The sequence below is a fragment of the Bos mutus genome, chromosome 2 (assembly GCF_027580195.1).
Source record: "Bos mutus isolate GX-2022 chromosome 2, NWIPB_WYAK_1.1, whole genome shotgun sequence".
Classification (NCBI taxonomy): domain Eukaryota; kingdom Metazoa; phylum Chordata; class Mammalia; order Artiodactyla; family Bovidae; genus Bos; species Bos mutus.
This window is the reverse complement of record NC_091618.1, coordinates 84,734,338-84,751,174: the sequence shown is the minus strand read 5'-3', so window position 1 is coordinate 84,751,174 and position 16,837 is coordinate 84,734,338.

Genomic DNA, 16,837 nt, shown 5'->3' with positions numbered 1-16,837 from the left:
CAGTTTAAGATGAAGAACAGCCACCTCACTAGGCAGGACAGGCATCCTTCTTTCTCCTAGAGTCCCCATAGCCAGCCTTTCTCATTTATGTGAACTTCCTGGCCTCTATAAACATGTGAGTTTGCTACCTCAGGGTTAGTGAGACGGAAAATATTAAGCAAACTGTAAATGTGGTAAATCCTGACTTCTCCTAATAGTTACTTGTTCCTTCCAGGGAAATTACCACTGAACTTGAGTTGTTATGGCCATCATGGACAGTTGCATAGAAACTAGGCAGTTAAGCATGTTTTGTATGATTGGGTCATTGTATATACCTGCTATGATATTTAATTCCTCATTTCTCAGTAAAACATCAGTCTTAAGATCCACAATCAGGAAGGTCAGAATATATGGAAAGCCAACAGGAATATGTAATTTTTATCTGTCTTACAATGTCAATGAAAAGCCCCAGACTGTGCTAGATTGGAACTTCTCTAACTTAGAGAAGGATTCTTGAATAAAGATTGTAAGTATAACATCTATATCGCAGATATGAACATGATCAAGAAACTTTGACAGTTCTATCTTTAAATTTATCAGAAATACACCCATTTCTATAAGTTAATATCTGGAGTAAGGGGAGAAAGTAGCTGTGATTATAGAAAAGAATCATATGACTTCTTCCAAAGAGAGAAAATATTAAGACATTGTTGACTTTGTAAAGTGATGCTTTTAAAAGAGATGCCATAATGCCAATATTAGCAAACACTTTTATTTTTTAATTGGTGTGCTGCCCTCTCAGACAATCATGAAAGAACAACAAATATTCAAATCCCAGGGCATCATCAATGAACTTTAATCCAGATTCTGTGGTGAATTTCTCAGGTTTCATACCATTCTGAAGTTTATAAACCTCAAGAGAATATATTAAGGGTCTTGATTTTTCTTTAATATAAGATACCTAGCAACAAAAAAAGAGTTTTATTTTTTTCCCCAAGAAAAAAGCTACTTGAAATACACTGCTTGGTTCATACATGAACTAATCTTAGAAGGAATATTTGTTCTTTTTTGTTCATAACCTGGTCTTAAGACAAGGGTGAGGAAGAAGGAAAAATTGCCTAAGGCATTTACAAGCCCTACAAAGATTTTATTAAAAAGAAAAATACCCACAAATTTACTACCAATCCATCTAGATCTTTTGCCATGTTGTGTCAGCTCTCATGGGGGAACTGTAACTTGAGAGATTTAACAGCATAAAGGCATAAAAGCAAACTTTACAATGCAAAGAGTAAACAATTTAAAGATATAAATTTTCCATACACATACCTGAGAGAACAAATCAGAAGCTTCCAAGAAATTGATTTTGCATTTACCAAGGACAAGAGTGTTCAATCCAGCTGGCCCATTAAATATTTACTAAAATCACAACTTGTGCTGCTATTATAATTATTATTTTATGCATTCTATTTATGACATCAGCAAAGCTTCCAAACAAAGGGAATGATTTGCCAATCCTGCTGTAAGTCATTTTTGGTGATGTTAGAGTTGACAAAGTTCAAGATTGTTAAGCTCATTGGATGGTAGGTCCTTTCACGCCCTCATTTAAAATTCTGCACTAAGTACATAACACCCATCAAATGGCTTAGAGATCCTAGGCATTTATTGTTTCTGTTTTTGTTTTTTGGGGTTTTTTCCCCCAAATTTATAGCTCTTAAACTATTTAACCATTGATTTCTGCAGTCAGGCTAATCTGCTCTTTCAAGCATGTCATGTAAAACCACCTCAGGCCATGTTGTTGCTATTACCGTGCTAAGTCGCTTCAGTCGTGTCCGACTCTTTGCGACCCCATGGACTTAAGCCCCCCAGGCTCCTCTGTCCATGGGATTCTCCAGGCAAGTATACTGGAGTGGGTTACCGCCTCCTTCTCCATGCTATTACTATGGTAGGTAGAATTTTAAGATGGTTAGGAGAGTTCTGCTCACTTGTGTATACACCTTGGGCAATCTTGTTCCAGTGCATGTGAGTAAGACTTGTGAATATGATCAGATTTCACTTCTCATACTAACCAGGTTGACTAATTTGCTAAATTTTAATTAATTTTAAAAGGGAGAGTAACTTGGATGGGCCTGGTTTAGTTATGTGAGCCTTTAACAAGAGACTAGGCTTTTCCTGAAGAGGTCAATTTGAAGCAGTAAACATTCTCCTAATGGCCTTTGAAAGGGAAGCTGCCATGTTGTGAGAAGGTTTCCAGAGGTGCCACATGGCAGGGACTTGAGACTGGTCTCCAGGAGATGAGCATGGTCCTTGGACAACAGCTGGCAAGACAATGGGAACCTTAATCTTATCGCTGCAGAAAAATGAATTCTGTCAACACCCACAGGAGTTTGAAAGGGACCTTGAGGTACAGATATCAAAGCCTCCTGGATAATACCTTATTTGTAGTTGTAGAAGACAGAACCTAGTGAAGCTTTGCTAGCCACTTGACCTACAAAACTCCTACAGGAGAAAATAAATAAATAGATGCTGTTTTAAGTGATTAATTTTGTGGTGATTTGTTATACAGAGGAGAAAACTAAAACAATCACTACACCCAATGCCCTTGACTGTTCTTTATTTTACTTAATTCCTATCCATCTTTTCAGTCCCACCTTCCTCATGAAGCTGTACATGTAACCAATCTCTTTGCACAGTAATTTCTCATGTTTTACAGCAAATATGTCTAGCAAATATGTCTGTGCCAGGGATAGAGCATTTGATATAAACAGGTTTTCAATATTGTTATCGTAGGTTATACCCTCAGTTAAGAAGGAAGTGACTTCAGTACAGGGACCATCTCCTACATGTCTTTATATACCCCCGTCTGGACTATAACACAGTCACTAGCTATTAGAGATACTTAATAAATATTTTGGTAAATTAATAATAGTGTCACTTCTGTTGTATACCATTGCTGTTATAGCACTATTCAAATTATTCCTATGGATTCTGAATTAAATCAGGAACAAATGAAGACTCTATAGACACAGAATCAACTGGTAGGATTGATTGGACTTCAAAATAGTGCATCAGAAAACCCAATCTGTATCAATTCAGCAGGAAAAAAACACAGCAAACTTCTGAACCCAAAACCCACACTATCTCCTGTAAAATTTTCTAGGTGCTATATTTTCAAACTGAAAAGATTTGTAGAGCACAGCTTTCATGAGTGCAGATTTAGAAGACAGCACGGAATGGTGCTAGGGCAGAACACACATGTGCCACTGATAGGCAGGCTCATGCCACGCCAACACTGCCCAGGTGGCCACGTCTCCTCTAAAGCTATAACGGTGAGTGAAGTAACCTGCTTAAAACACTACAATCTTCTAACCACAGCCACCTGGCTTATAATTATAGACTTTATTATAAATAGATGTAAGCTTTGAGTGATTAGTTATTGTGTACAAATAATTCAACCGTAGACCACCTGATTTTCACTCACTTCTGTACCTTCTCCTTCCTTTGATACATCCTAGCTATTAACAGAAAAACACCTGTTTCCTGATAGTCTTCGCAGCTATAGAGACATTCATTTATATAGAAACAGCTAGAGAAAGGTCCTTGTGAAGGACAACTAACTCCAGTTCTTACCATCACAAAGCTTTCTCCTATAGCTGCTGATGGAAGCAGTTAAGTCTACCTTGCAATATTCTTGCACAAACTACAACAAAGTGAAGCTAGAGACAGTCTTTAACTACTGTGGGAGGATTAAGAAAATCCCGTCGCAATAAGGCAAGGATTTCCATTTGATCTTAGAAACAAACAAACAAAAATGTTTCTAAATCCACAGGTGAATGACATAAGCTGAAAACCAGGAGCTAGGTGGCAAGCATTCACTGCCTCCCTTTCATTTCTCTTTCCAGCACCTGCACACACCTACAGCCTTCCCGTCCTGATACACAGATGCAGAGGGCATTCGACTCCAGTGATAAACTGGGAGCAGCTAATGATGAATGATGACAGGAAATGAAAGTGACAGTGACAGTTTGTGGTTGTTTGATTACTTCAAGGCAATGAATGGTGGCCACAGAGTTTCCTGTCAACAAGTGTCTGTATAGAAAAATAAGAAAGCAATCAAAGCAGTAACTGACATTTCAGGGCATTTCAGAGAAGCTCAGCATTTCATGCTCAACAAAAACCATCTGTTTAATATTCTTGATAGAAACTACCATTCACCCTGAAAAGAATTATCAGGATAAAGGTGAGGTGAGTGGATTTTAACCTCCACGGGAAGGTGGGCCAGATGCTGGAAAACTAGCCTAAATGACCTCAGTGGTCACATCCAATGCAACAATTCTAGAAATGATACAGGATGTGGGGTTAGACATTGACCCTAATGCAAATCCCATTAGTAATTTAATTATGTGACCTTAAATCAGTTCATTTACTTCTCTATGTCTTAATTCCTCCTTATGTAAAAATGCTACTTTCCCTTTTTGCCCTTAAACCAGAACTCTGATAGATGTATGAGGTGCAGCAAAATGATCTGCAATGTTAGAGTCGTTGGAATCAACATGTCATCATATACAAGTACGTGTCTGGAAAAAAGCGAACACTGAATACAATATCGTGCAGATTTTCTTGGCTGAATGAACATATTTACATTTCACTATAGTTTCTTCTCAGCTTCCCCTGAGAATTCCCTCTCTCCAAACCGTTCTTGACATAGCTTCTTTTGAATCTGGATTAGCATTGCCTCTTGGCTTGTAGCATTCTGAGTTTCTGATTTCCACTTTCAGCTACTCCAGCTAATGCCCAGCTCCCTCTTCTCTGGTAGACAGTCCTCCAATGCCTTCATCCCAGTAAGTTCCTCTCCACACAGAAAAACATGCACCTAGACTGCATGGTTTAGCTTTTTTCCTTGAAAAGCTTCTCTTCCCTTTTTTTCCCTTAAAAAAGAAAATGCTTTAGAGAAATATGACTGTAATTAGCAACTGACAAAAATATCTGGGCTTGAGCTGAAGTGGGAAATCACAGAGGTTAGTTACTTATTTTCTCATGCATTTACCATTTGTTCTCTTTTCTCAGGGAAGTTGAAAGACCTGAGGTTCAAACATAATAAGGCCCCATACTGTTTCTAAGAGTATTTACAACATGCAAAGTATAAGGCAGTGCATTGCTTATATTTAAATTTGTTTTCACTCATCTGAGCTATTACACAGTATGCCATCCCTAAACCTTTTATAATAAGGAACACAGGTTTCTCAGCCACGAAAGGGAATGAAATGTTCAGCAATTTGAGCTCCCTGGTACTGCGGAGGTGACAAAACATGTATATGTATCAATCCATTCTACTGATCTGGCGCCAGCGTTAGAAGGGACTGCCTGGGGCAGAGACCTTCTGCTATATACACGTTCCTGGGAATTAGCAGGTGAACCAAATGGCCCATAGTGATGACAGCAACATCTTTCAAAAGACTCAACCTTACTAAATGGATTCCCCAAATACATTTTCTCTTTCTGAAAACAGCAGTGTTTTTAAAGCTTAACTGATAGTACAAATGTTTGTTGCCATGTTAAAAAAAAAAAATATTCCCAAGAACTCAAGGACCAAGTTATAAACAAATCATTTTCACTTATTTTAGAATGAATGAACAATCCACTTTCTACTATGTACCTTCATATTTTCACTAATCTTTTAAATCTCTAGCTCATGGCAAATTAATCTAGAAGAGTAATAGCATGCTGGGGTAACCATAGCCTGGCACTTAACATTTATAAGATTAGACCTTAAAGATACAAAACAAGCAGAAAATCATTCACTATCTGGATTATTTGACTCCTTGAATTTGAAGTAAAGCAATCTCTGGGTTCTAGTCTTAATCTTGTAAATAAACTGCTGTGGCACCTGGAGAAGTCATTTAAATGTTTTGGACTTAATTTTCCTTATTCATATAATCAAGAGGTTATAAGATAGTACTTAAAGTCTTTTACAAACTTATGATTACATTATTTAAAAATAATCCTGGTGTACACATTGAAAAATGTATGTCTAGAGTTTAAAATAAAGTGCTTTACTTGTAAATTATGCTTGTAATACTCCTTGTATTTCTTGTATGCTTATAATACTATAACTACCATTATCATATAGGAATATTTTACCATTATTAAAAATAGAAATAATACTTTACATTCAAATAATATATTTTGATTGCTTAAAAGTATTTTGCATGTATTATTGTACAGAATAGCTTTCTATGGTCAATAGGTTAGGAATAATTATTTCTTTTTAATGGTCATTTGTGTCCAAGGACATACAAGATGTTAGCAGCAAAACCTAGAACCAAAGTTTTTAAAATTTGAGACCTAATTTTCTATGTAATTTGTAGAGAAATGTATCTTTCAGATAATAGCTCTAGCTAAGGAAATTTAAGGAGCCATTATCTTGAGTTGTCCACTTCCTGCCATTGTCAAGAGCTGGCCATGAGGACTCTTGGTGCCATCTTTTGCATTCTTCATGAATTGTGAGTGGGTTTTTCCAAGTTTCAGGGTGAACAGATGTGTATGTAGCCATTGGAAATTTCCTGGGGGAGGGTAAAACTTCTTTTAACACAGATATGCCTCTTACTTTCTATCCATTTAGAAACTGAAAAGCAAGTGCTGAATTATTGAATTTTAGTGTAAATTAGAGTTCCAAAAAATGACTAAAGACAACACTAAGACATATTTTCTGTGTTGTCATTCCTCAACTACCACTCTGTTCTTCCTTGCTGCCACCCATAGTACCGTGTTGTGCTCTCCAGAATCAAGCAGCTGGATAAAGAACTACATTAGGATGAAAATATTTTCCATTTTTTCAGTATTATACTCCATAAGAAGGTTTTGGTGCTGTTCTATGATCCCTTAGGGTAGATAGATACTCCTGGATATGACATGAGGCCATTCAGAAGATGTGTGTTGTTCTAGGACACATGTTACCTTCAATGAGCGTCTCTAGAATCTTGGAGATGGCCTGAATTGATTATTACCAAGGTATCAGAAAGCCTTGGAGAAGGGAATGGGAACCCACCCCAGTATTCCTGCCTAGGAAATCCCCTGAATAGAGGAGACTGGCAGCAGAGTCCATGGGGTTCAAAGAGTTGGACATGACTAAGTAATATACACACACACACACACCAGAAAGACTAACATTAAAGTGAAAACACTGAGGCACAGCGGTGCCTCGGTGGATCAGTAGTATCAGGATCAGCATCCAAGGAAATGTGTTCGAAATATAAATTCATTGGTCCCACCCCAGACCTATTGAATTATAAACTCTGTAAATTAATTCCAGGAGTCTGTTTTTTAATAAGCCCTCCGGGATATTCTGAAGTATATTAAAGTTTAAGAAACAATGTGTAGGAGAAGGCATGAACAGGGAGTAAAATGACTTAGAAGGATTTGGGAACCATGGAAAGTAAAAAAAAATGTTTGCTTTGCTTGCATGTTTTACCTTGAACTACTGAGATTCTGAGAATGGGGAGTAGGGGTGGAGGTGGAGGGTTTATGGAAATAACTTTTGAAAATCACCTTTAGTGTTAATCCATACCTTTGCCTCAAGTTGGTCAGTAACCAGTTCCAGTTTAGACTCTGAATTATCCTTCCAGAATCCAGTCATACAAGACATGTGGGCAGCTGGTTGGTAGTAGTTGACAGTAGTGCCCAATAAAGGGTGCTCACCTAGTCCTCACACATGAAGGAAAACTCCAAACTGTGAAAATGAACAAACCAGCTCATCATCTAGACTTCGAAAGTATATTTCCTATAAGTTAATACAAATAAAAAACAAATCCTATAAGGTAAGATTTTCAAGAAATAATTTACTAATGTCTTTGTAGGAAATTCATTTTCCAAATTGGTGTCAAAAATAGAAAGAATTAATCATAAAGGAAAACCTTGCAAGAATATTCGTTGTGGTTTGAAATTAGAGTAAAATATCAGCAATCTTCATGGGAGTTTGAAAGAAAATAACAGTTCAAATCAGAATCAAAACCAAGTGCAAAGGAGTTCCAGGAGGACTTAAGCTTCTGTGACAAAGACTTCTCTATTCTAGGAAGACCTTGACTGAAGTTATCTCAGACCTTAGTTGTTATTTAATTTAATTGTATTGAGGTTACTTTTTCTCTAGAGAGTCCCAAGCATAAAGACATTGAAGTAGTGACAGTATAGTGTTTGATCAGGAAATACAAAAAGAAATATATATGCATATATACTACTACTACTACTAAGTTGCTTCAGTCGTGTCCAACTCTGTGCGACCCCATAGATGGCAGCCCACCAGGCTCCCCAGTCCCTGGGATTCTCCAGGCAAGAACACTGGAGTGAGTTGCCATTTCCTTCTCCAATGCATGAAAGTGAAAAGTGGAAGTGAAGTCGCTCAGTCATGTCTGACCCTCAGCGATCCCATGGACTGCAGCCTTCCAGGCTCCTCCGTCCATGGGATTTTCCAGGCAAGAGTACTGGAGTGGGGTGCCATTGCCTTCTCCGATATGCATATATAATATATTATTATATACAGATATCTATAAGAATCACTCCTCCACATAAGTCATAGCTGCCTGTAACACAGCTGTTATATCATTGAGGGCCCCCTAAATGGAAAGCCCAACCAAAAGAGCAGAACTAGAAGAGAAAATGAGTGTGAAAAATCACTTTCAAAAACCATATTTAATGCTCATCATCAAGGTTTAGCTTCCAATTCATATAATGATTATAAAAGTCATTTTACCTTTAAACTGAAACATAACCCAGTCTATTGACTAGTTTTCCATCCAAAAACACATCACATAAACCTTTTCCTAGAGAACACTTTCTCAGTCTCTTAAAAATCCATCCATCAAACTAACTGAGGGCATGAATAGCAGATGATCAATTTGAGAATACTTGAAATCAACACTGCGGGTTTGCTCAGGAACCTTTGTTAAGGAGTGAGGGTCTCCCAGCATCTCCAACAGCTGAAAGTAGAGACAGTCATCAAACCAAAGGGTAGTTTGATATTCATGTGGACTAAAAAGGATTTCCTCTCTCCCCCTTCTGTAGATATCAATTGCGGGGGAGAAAAAAAGCAACAACATCAGCAGCAGCAGAGAGAATGGGGGAAATGCATTTGCTCTTATGTAAAGCACTTAATCTTCAAAAGGCCCATTTTTCCAAAGACCTAAGATACTCATGTGAGATGCTCCCACTTCTAAGTGCTCTGATTGGGCTATACTTTTACCACGTTGTTTTTTTAAGTGCATTCCACGAACAATCATTATCACCTGGGAGCTTGCTCGAATGGCAGAATATCAGGCCCAAACTCAAAACTAATGAGTCAAAATCTGCATTTTTAACAAGATATTCATTGATTTTTACATATGAAAATTTGAGACATATTAGGCTGTAGGACTATAAGCCCACTGCTTTTTCTCTAGTTATTATTTTCTCATGTTTACCTGATTATTATATTTACCTGGGAACATGTAAAAACTCTCAAGCCCCACTGAAAGACTGAATCAGAATCTCCATATTTTTTTAAAGTGTCCCAGTTTCTTTTGACCGAAGTATGGTTGGGAAGGCTTTGCTGGTAGCTCAGCATTAAAGAATCCACCTGCCAAAGCAGGAGATGTGGGCTCAATCCCGCAGTTAGGAAGATCCCCAGAGAAAGAAATGGCAACCTACTTCAATATTCTTGCCTGAGAAATCCTATGGATAGAAGAGCCTGGTGGGGTACAGTCCATGGAGTTCAAAAGAGTTGGACACAACTTAGTGACTAAACAACAACAACATTTGGGAAATAGTTATTTTAGGCAGTTGTGAAAGGGCTGATTCCACATTTGTATCCTATAAAAACCCAGTTGACATACAATATAGATACTTTTTATTTATGTAAATTTTATGTATATTTGGTGGTAACAAAATAAATAAATGCCAAATGGAGGGGATAAGAAGAAATAAGGAGGTGGCAGCATTGGTGAGATGAACAATGAGAAGCATAACACTGGCCATGTGCGTGTGTTTGGGTCCATCCTTAACGACGTGCCTTCATAAAGACACCTGTTCAAATCAGTGAACCAAATCCCTCTCCAGATGGCTGGGTACCTCCAAAGGTGTTTCAGATATAAAAGATTAAGACAGATTTCTTAATATCAGTCAACTGTACTGCCCTAATAAACACACAACCTAAGATTTTTGTTTGTTTGTGTTTTAATCTGAGTACCTGTATCAGGTCAGGCTTCTAAGAAACAGATTTTGAATCTGAATTTATGTGCAGGATGTTCATTGGGGATACACTCTGGTTCACCTAGGAACAGGCACAGGGAAGGTGAATCTAATGCGGTCACAACAAAAGTCATGCCAGAAAGGGACTCAGCTGAGAGCTGCCAGCCACGCACACTTTGCAGTTGGAAGAATAAATGCCTCAGTCCTGAAGGGGAATCCAGGCTGTACTTCACAGCATGTGACACAGTGGAAGTCACACAATGGTAACTAAATTTTCCATTTTTAAATCTTCAAGAGGCTATCATGAATGCCTTATGGCTGTCTTTATCTCAGAATCTTACTTATAGTCAGTGCAATTCCGTTTGTATTCTCTACTTTCTCCTGCTGCTTGACACCTTTTAAATAAATTCTTCACATATTGATTGTTTGAGGAACTGCAAAGTACAGAACTTCTTTTTGAAAAAGACTACTTTGTTAACAAGTGAAGGTTTTGTTTTATAGAGTCTAAAAAATCCCCTCAAAGGTGTCAGAAATTAGGCTATTAACCAAAGTTCACATCATTTTCCTTAACTTAATTTTTTGTAAGATTATGATTCATGTCATAATTATCTGAATTATGCTCACTTTCCTGATTGGATTATTAATTTGTGTTTATTATAGAGGCTATGGTATAATGTTTTATCTTAATTAGTATTTTTATGCTTATGATTTTAAATATGTATATAGCCAGTTTTTATGCTATTTCCCTTTCTAACATAACCAAGGTTAAGTGTTTTCTTTTAACAAAGGAAATTTATATTCAAATTAAAAGTAATTACAGATGCTTTATCAAAAATAAAGCAATTGGTAGTTGTGTAAATAGACATCTCCGCAGTAATAAAATGCAGTCTGGTAACCTCTGAGTTTATGATTCTGATGATGTTTCTTCTACGGGAAAAAAAAAAAAAGTTTTATGTATAAAATATATCTGCTAACAAGGAAACATCCATCTTTAATTCCTAATGGTATCTTTCTTCCTTTGTTTTTCAGGAGATAAAGTTGATTGGCCTTCCGTCCATAGTATATCCAAATTATATAAGCAGATTGTAAATGATGGGTGTATATTTTCTTCTTTTTAACTCACTGTTTTCACAATGAATTGAGCAGTGTTCAAATTGTGCACATCACTAATATATATTAACTACCCTCTTTTTTGCTGAATATTATAAGTGCCAGAACTACAAAAAAATATAAATAAAACAGAGTCCTGGTCCACCAGGGGTTCAAATTCTAGTGAACAAATTGTGTTGAGGTTCAGTGATTAGGAAAATCAAAAGAATTGAACAAATGTTCCATTTTCCATTTATTTGGGTTGTCAAGAAGCAGCTACTGCAGCAACTATAACCTTAGAGAAATTTGTTTCAAAGAACAGATGAACAGTTCATTTAGATATCAAAATATTCACCCAAAATATAAATGTTTAAACCTACATTTAATTGAATAACAAAAAAGACAATGTATTTAATGATTTTTTAAAAACTAAGAATCTTGTTTTACTTCTGGCCTTAAGTTATATTCAAAGTGTTAGGAATCTGAGAGACAGACTAAGGAGAGGGGCCCTGATAGCACACTCTCATCAACATTGAGCAATGCCTGGTTCCTGGCAGATGTGAGTAAAGGAGAGACACTTGAAATTTTTTAGTCCATTGAGCTTGCAAGGAGTCAGTTGAGTCTGGATGGATTGTCTAGATTTCTAGGGGACATTTGTTGACATCCAATGTTGATGTTCAATGGCATGTGTGTGTGTGTGTATTTGTACATGTGCACTCTATTCAGGGACTGACTGCAAGGCCCAGAATGTGGTGGTGGCTTTTGCTCTGGAAGGAATTGGCAATCTCCTGTCCAGCTGAGCACAGTTATCACTAACCATGAGCAGCTCTTTACTCTGGACAGAGGTAACCAGAAAATGAGTGGTGCAGGGATGTAGGCTTCAAGAACAAAGACGTAAACCACATGATTCTAACACCCACTTCAGCTCCAAAGGACTGTGAATGAGTTCATCTCTTATTGAAAACTCAGCTAGGAGAATTTTCAACTCTCATTTGTAACTCACATAGAATACTTGTTTATTTTATACTCCAGGTAAACCCTCAACCTCCCCAGGGTTCTGAAGTGTCCCAAGCAAGAAACTCACATCCCTTTTACCCCTTCTCCCTTTGCCACCTGTTCTGTCATCACTCCCACCAATAGATGCCTTAGGTTATTCCTGTTATAAGATGGTTGATGACTTCTAGGAAGGGAGTTCTTCCCTAACCCAAAAATTCACAAGGAAGTAAGAGTACTCTTTAAGTTATGAGAAGACATTTGAGTGGTACACAGGTCCTGTATATTTTAGGGAACTGATTTCTAGATATTCAAAGACCAAGTAAGATTTCTTCCAGAAAATAGATTTGGCTGAGAATGACCCTACCTTCAAAATAGTCCTTTTAACCACTTTACAGAAGAAATATACAACTCTCTGCCTTCTGAAATCTAAAGTTGATATATTGACCTGAGGTATAAAAATCTTCTTGTGCTAGTCAAAAGGAAAATCACAACAATAGGTATAGGCAGATTCTTTTACAGATTAATCAAAGCTTGCCTTCTTTCACAGTCTTATTCATATTTCTTTTAAAAATGAAGAATGGCTAGGATTAAAAACAACTCATTTGGCCTGTGTTGGAATGCCTCAAATTCAAAGTAATATAAGTTATTGACACTGATTATTTTAAATATAAGTGCACTGTTTTCTAAAATAATTAAAAAATTCTAAATAGCACTGAATAAAGCCAAAGATATAAAAGTTTTATGTGATTTCTTTCAGATGTAAAGTACTATATTTAGTAAGGTAGTTAAAATCTATTTTATCAAGATAAAGAATTTTTATTCCATAGTCAAATCTCATCATATTTTATTTTCTCAAGTCTACAATGTTTTATCTTCCTATTATTAAAAACTAATTTTATTTAAAGCTATAAGTAAGGCTTTTACACGGAGAAGGCAATGGCACCCCACTCCAGTACTCTTGCCTAGAAAATCCCATGGACTGAGGAGCCTGGTAGGCTGCAGTCTATGGGGCCACTAAGAGTCGGACACAAATGAGCGACTTCACTTTCACTTTTCACTTTCATGCTTTGGAGAAGGAAATGGCAACCCACTCCGGTGTTCTTGCCTGGAGAATCCCAGGGACGGGGGAGCCTGATGGGCTGCCGTCTATGGGGTTACACAGAGTCGGACACGACTGAGGTGACTTAGCAGTAGCAAGGCTTTTACACATCAGCTTCAGTTCAGTTCAGTTCAGTCGCTCAGTCATGTCTGACTTTTTGAGACGCCATGAATCGCAGCATGCCAGGCCTCCCTGTCTGTCCATCACCAACTCCCAGAGTTCACCCAAACTCATGTCCATCAAGTCGGTGATACCATCCAGGCATCTCATCCTCTGTCATCCCCTTTTCCTCCTGCCCCCAATCCCTCCCAGCTTCAGAGTCTTTTCCAATGAATCAACTCATCGCATGAGGTGGCCCAAGTATTGGAGTTTCAGCTTTAGCATCATTCCTTCCAAAGAATACCCAGGATTGATCTCCTTTAGACTGGACTGGTTGGATCTCCTTGCAGTCCAAGGGACTCAAGAGTCTTCTCCAATACCACAGTTCAAAAGCATCAATTCTTCTGCGCTCAGCTTTCTTCACAGTCCAACTTTCACATCCATACATGACCACTGGAAAAACCATGGCCTTGACTAGACGGACCTTTGTTGGCAAAGTAATGTCTCTGCTTTTGAATATGCTATCTAGGTTGGTCATAACTTTCCTTCCAAGGAGTAAGTGTCTTTTAATTTTGTGGCTGCAATCACCATCTGCAGTGGTTTTGGAGCCCCACAAAATAAAGTCTGACACTGTTTCCACTGTTTCCCCATCTATTTCCCATGAAGTGATGGGACCGGATGCCATGATCTTCGTTTTCTGAATGTTGAGCTTTCAGCCAACTTCTTCACTCTCCTCTTTCACTTTCATCGAGAGGCTTTTTAGTTCATCTTCACTTTCTGCCATAAGGATGGTGTCATCTGCATATCTGAGGTTATTGATATTTCTCCCAGCAATCTTGATTCCAGCTTGTGCTTCTTCCAGTCCAACGTTTCTCATGATGTCCTCTGCATATAAGTTAAATAAGCAGGGTGACAATATACAGCCTTGACGTACTCCTTTTCCTATTTGGAACCAGTCTGTTGTTCCATGTCCAGTTGTAACTGTTGCTTCCTGATCTGCATACAGATTTCTCAAGAGGCAGGTCAGGTGCTCTGGTATTCCCATCTCTTTCAGACTTTTCCACAGTTTATTGTGATCCACACAGTCAAAGGCTTTGGCATGTCAGCTTATGAATATGCAAAGAGGAGTATAACAACTTAAAATGTATTTTATACCCTACCTCCTAAGTACAAAAGTTTGAAGATAACAGTTTTATTTGTCACAATATTATTTCTTGGAGGTTTAGACCCAGGAGCTTCTGGAAGATTCCCGATGGTCTTTTTTGTTTGTTTTCCATCTAAATATCTGTGTTCTGTTGAATACAGGAAAGGCAGATGCTAACCTTGTTACATTCTGTGTTTGGCGTTGGTGTGTTTCTCTCAGGGGTGGTAATTAGTTTTCTACTATTCCTTGCTGTAGTGGTATCTAGAGGGCATTACTTTACTGGGTCTTTTTCTATGTCCTTTAAGTTTACCCTGGGGAAGGGACTCTGTATGGAGTATCATCCTCCAGCCCTTTTTTGTTTCCAATGGCAATGAAAAGAAGATGGGTCAGGCCAGCAGACCACGCTGGCTCAATCTGACCATTCTCAATCTCCCTTAAATGCCATGCACTAAAGGAGAGGGGCAATTAACCTTCAGAACTGCACTCTCTGCTCATATGTCTATACTCCAAGAGACAGAGTTTGTGATACCACATAGTTACTCTCTGGGAGAAGACTTTGACTCGCTAAGTCTTTGTCACGAATATGAAACATTCATTTGTACTAGCTCTCCTCTCAAGATCAGCCAGGAAGAATTTCTGAATACTAATTTTTGTACAGTAAGACATCACCAAATTTGGGTATGAACTAATGCAGAATTAATTATAAGTAGACATGGCCAGACTGAAGCTTAACTTTTTAGAAGTTTGTGTAAAAGCGAATATGAGATTGCATTAGAACCCATTTAAGAACATTTCTTGTGTGGAGTTTCATGAGCATACAGCAGTAATAAGAAATGGTTTGTTCCTATATGTTTTTTTAAAGGTACTGGAGAACCTGCCTTAGTAAGCATTTAGATTTTATTGTATGCACTGAATGTAATTGTCGATGGCCTTGTGGCCCTAGTTCCTAACAGAACTAAAATAAAATGAACAGACAAAATATTAAGTATTCTACAATTAAAATTTTTATAACTTCCTTCTACTTACATGTAAGATAAAGTTGAAATATTAATGAGTGAAGACACTTGCAACCAACAATATTTAATAGCTTGCTAATTGCTTTTATGAGAGGTAAAATCCTATAATGATTCAAAACAAGGGCTTGGAAAATAAGATTTCTTAAGTGCAAATCCTGGTCCTTCCACTTATCAGATAAAATATATATAAAATAGAGATAAATGTTAGAAAAAAACATATTGATATATACTGCAAAATACACCTACTTTCGTTCATATACTCAGGAAGTCTGTCTCTCCTTTGAGCACACAAGAATCTCTAGCATGCCTCCTTTTGTGATGTTTCACAACCACATTTACCTGGAAACATTCTTATCCATTCCTCAGGCCCCCAGTTTAAGAATGGAGCTTTCTCCTAGCGATGTCACCATTCTTTCATATATTTACCTTGGTTTCCATGATTTCATCAGAGATGCAGGTATACATCAGAGTCTCAAAAATTGAAAACGTTTTCATTATTTTCCCAGGAGACTTCGCAGCTCCCCCTTTAAACTATCCAATGTCAATAGACTGGGGAAGAGAAAGAGTTGAAAGACAGGGGGAGTAGAAGAAATATTTTCTAGGCTCACAGATGTAATCCTAGACTACACACAGAAAAGAAACTGAACAAATATTCTGAAGAAAAATAGCTATTTGTTTTGTATTCTTGAAATGTGCATACATGATAAGTCGCTTTAGTCGTGTCCAACTCTGCAACCCTATGGACTGTAGCCCACCAGTCTACTTTGTCCATGGGATTCTCCAGGCAAGAATTCTGCAGTGGGTTGCCACACCCTCCTCCAGGGGATCTTCCAGACCCAGGGATCGAAGTTGTATCTCTTATATCTCCTGCATTGGGAGGCGGGTTCTTTACCACTAGTGCCACCTAGGAAACCCTATTATTGAGATGAAGCATTTTATATTTCCCAAGCTTTCTAAAGTGGCTATATATTTTATAATAATTATTTTTTTATTAACAAGTAATTAAATAATTAGTATTTCTAACTCCATCCTCTAACTTATGGCTGCCTTCAGGGTCCCTCTACCTTTTTCTCCTCTCGATTACTTCTGACCGTCAGTTCAGTTCAGTCACTCAGTCGTGTCTGACTCTTTGTGACCCCATGGACTGCAGCAGGCCAAGCTTCTCTGTCCATCACCAACTCCCAGACCTTGCTTAAACTC